The following is a 3,974-nucleotide window of genomic DNA, read 5'->3' on the forward strand; positions in this document are numbered from 1 at the left end:
AGGATAACACTTTGAATACATAAACAAGTTTCACTTAGGTGCATTTAAAACATTTCCTAGGAAAGCAGCACGTTTTAGTCATACCGAAAATTATATCTAGACGTCCAAGTGTCTTGAATTACTTTAATAAGATCTATATTTTCTTGTGTCTTAATGTAACGTTGTTTTTCTACTGCGTTAAAAATATTAAATTATTAAAAAACAAAATGTCTTGGATGAACAGCTATAAAAAATATAAACAATTTTATCCTTCAAAATAATCATTTAATAAACGAGTGTTATAAACTAATCTGTAACAAAAGAACAATCAACTGTCTTTTCTCATGTTAACCATAAAATTATAAATGGGGTTCATATCGACGTTTTAAATTTGTTTATTTGTTGTTAAGCAAAAAGCTACACAATGGGTTATCTGTGCTGTGCCCCCACAGGTATCGAAACCCGGTTTTTTGCATCATATAGCCTTCAGACTTACCGCTGAGCCTCTGAAAGCGACTTTTTTAAACACATCTTTATAAACTATTTATGCACCAAACTACTTTATTAATTACAGAGTCCCTGTTAACATACAAGAAACACCGAAATAAAATATGTTATCAATATTGCAATTAATTTCATTAATTACTACTGAATCCCCTAAGTATCTTACATAAAAAAATTGACGATTTCATCCAATTTTTTTGTTCCCTTTAGATAAAGTGTTGTAACAGACAGAAACACGAAATGTGGTCCCAACCGATAATAAATGGTATATAATCAAGTCGGTAATTTGAGGTTTAAGCTGTTTCACTCCACTTTTCTGCATTTTTTAAATAAAAATCAAACAAAGAGACTGAAAACTAAAGGCTCTCAATAATTTTATTCCATCAAAATGTAGGCAGCATTTTCAACATTAACTTTCAGTTTGGCTACACTTCTATTAACTGACCACATTCACTCTATTACTATTCTAGACAAGGTATCTCTGGCCAAACTAACAGCTATATCGCTTCTTCCTTTTCATTATATAGCGCCCGCTGTTTAGAACAAAACCCTAAGCCGCTGGAAGGACTATATAAGATAACACAGTAATGGTGTTGGCGTTAAGCAACATATTTTGCCAATGTAGGCCATTACCGTCATTGATTATGCACAAATGAGTTAATCAATCAATCACAATCAAGTCAGTATACAATGTAAAACAAATCCTCACGAAGGAAGCATTATAAATACTAGTATCAAAGTACTCGGTAAAACATGGCGACTGAAGCAGAAGCTCTTTGGAAAACTGTTGTGCATTTAACTTGGCACAAAGATAGCACGAAAACTAAAATATATATATATACATCAAAATGCAGAAAAAAAATCACTATTTCTGAACTTAAACGTGATCAGTCACGTTAATTTTTGATTCAAGTTACAAATTATTTCTTAACTTTTTGCAAGTGAACTGAATTTGGCAAACACTTGTCAACACATGCCATCAAGTCAAATACCACGTGAACACTAAAACCACTATTTCTGAAGTCAGACGTGATCAATAACATTACTCTTTGATTCAAGTAACAAATAATTTAACTTTTTGCAAAAGAACTCAATTTGGCAAACACTTGTCAACACATGCCATCAAGTCAAACACTATGTGAACACTAAAACCACTATTTCTGAAGTCAGACGTAATCAATCACATTAATCTTTGATTCAAGTTACAAATTATTTTTTAACTTTTTGCAAGTGAGCTGAATTTGGCAAACACTTGTCAATATGTGTCATTAAGTCAAACATGATGTGAACAATGTTATTTTTCTCAATTTTTAAACCAGAACCTGATCGTATTTAATATGAAAATATACAACCGTTATTTTTTAACACCACTGGTAATACACTTCTTTACGGGCATTCGAACACTCAGGGAACATTTCTTTCTTTTTTTATATACACGAAAGTTACAGACTTGCACACTTCTCTAGTCTCTACAAAATATATTTTCAAAAGCACCATTATACAATATGCCACTAGAAAATTATTCAGTAATAAATTTTATCATTCCTTAGGGCTTTTTTTAAATTTACATTGTTTAAGTAAATGCAGTTAAAATAAATGACTACAATATACGTTATACAGTTAAAACCATACATTCGTTTAAGAGTAACTCATCTTTTCAAATAGTTTGAACATACAGTTATTATTTATTTGTTATTATTATTAATTTTGTGCACCTTAGTGGCCGGAACTGATCACGGTTTGAATGGAAACTTGTTGACATTGGTCTTTCCCTTCCTTCAGAAACAACTTCTTAAACCCAACCTTCCTTTGCTATGAAATCAACCCCTTTCTTAGAATCAAATAATTTTTATTTTATGGTAAATATTTAAAATAACTAAGAAGCAAATTCTTCAGTGCAAACCAAAGATGCAATAAATTGTTACAGAAAATATAATAATCTCTCTCTCTGATTCTTACCTTACATTAGCTTATTTTAATCATACTACGATTCTATAGAAAGATTTCACTACTGTTACATTTATAAAGTACATACTGCAATTACAATATCAGTTATACATAGATATAAAAACAAAGGGTTATTGGGAAGAACAATATTAGTTATCTTTTTATTCTAAATATTGTGATTAATAATTAAAATAATAGTAAAATATTAATGTTCTTTTACGAAATGGGATTTTTTTGTGTCTTAACTAAACATCACAGTGCCTGAAATACATTAAGCCTAACTTCCAATAGACAAAGTAGAATTACGTACTCCATTTTTGGTAATTTTACCTGAAATAAAGTAAACCTAAATTTATGTTTTTAGAACTGGGTTCTCAATTCTACTTATAGCCACCAGCTGTTTAACTTATGTTAGAATTTAAGTCTCAAATAGCCTTTTTTTTAAAGTGCTTTATACCAAGTAAATCATGACTAAATGAATTCCAGAATACGATCTTTCTTCAGCTTAAGCAGGCTAAACTTCAACTCATCTTAATGAGTATACAGCTAACTTCAGTTTGTAGAGGATATGTAAAATGAATGTTGATATCAACTGAAGTTACAACTTAAACATTTTACTTAATGTATCAAACTTGAGCTATCAACAACTTAAACGAGTTGCAATAACTCCAAAATAAATCTTTGTTTTAATTTGTTTCCATTACTAGTTTCTTAGAATCACAACTTTTACCTTCTTTTGCATACAAATAATTTAATGTTAAGTATACTACAGAGAAAAAAATGAAGTTTAAAACTTACTGGTAAACTTTACAAAGTTATTATTTTTAACAATTAAAATACTTTATTGTGTGACAATTTGAAAATTTTATAAAATCGTATACTTTTTGGTATTGAGATGGCTTGCCACTTAATTTATCTTCCACCAAATTCGAACAACTATAAGATAGGGGAGAAAGTATTACATGAAAGGCTTTAAAAGTTTGTTCTTATTTGTAGCAGATAATTTTACCTTGCTTCAATTACCTTTTTTCTTTTCTTTTTTAACAGAAGAGATGGATCTATGTTAAAACTTCCAAAACAAAGATTACTTTTTTAAACATGATCATCCCTTGATAACCTATCTATTGATATGCATTGTTTGAGCTTCAATTAGCATATTACTAAATGGGGAAATGCTTTATTTTAATACTGAACACTTCATAAGTACCCAAAAGAAGAGTTGATGAAAAATCTTTGCTGATTCAATTTCTGAATCAAAATTTCTAGAATCCACTAAAGGAGAGAGAGTAGAGATTTTCCAATGATATTGTACACAAAATGTTGTGGAAATTCTCATTGTAAATAATTTATATCAATTGTGATTGCATTTATTTAAAAAAATACTGTTGAAAAATATTTTGTAAGTAAATCAAAATAAAGATGGGAGAAGTGACTAACATTAATCTTTAAATTCTGGTTTAATCTACAACTATTCAATAGCCTAGCCATCCTTAAAAACAACACTTACATAGGAATTAATTTAATATATTGCTTAAAACAAAACG

At 29.3% G+C, this 3,974-nt stretch overlaps 1 protein-coding gene across 1 annotated transcript in view; it reads right to left on the reverse strand.

The window, feature by feature from the left end:
• Window positions 1–840: 840 nt before the first annotated feature.
• The window catches only part of LOC106457683 (PH and SEC7 domain-containing protein 3-like), a 25,770-nt gene continuing 22,636 nt past the window's right edge, over window positions 841–3,974 (reverse strand). The window contains exon 8 of the mRNA XM_013917126.2: window positions 841–3,974. This exon is cut by the window's right edge and continues 4,065 nt beyond it. The gene's annotated coding sequence lies outside the window, so the exon portion shown is untranslated.

Source organism: Limulus polyphemus, unplaced genomic scaffold (assembly GCF_000517525.1).
Source record: "Limulus polyphemus unplaced genomic scaffold, Limulus_polyphemus-2.1.2 Scaffold18, whole genome shotgun sequence".
Lineage (NCBI taxonomy): Eukaryota > Metazoa > Arthropoda > Merostomata > Xiphosura > Limulidae > Limulus > Limulus polyphemus.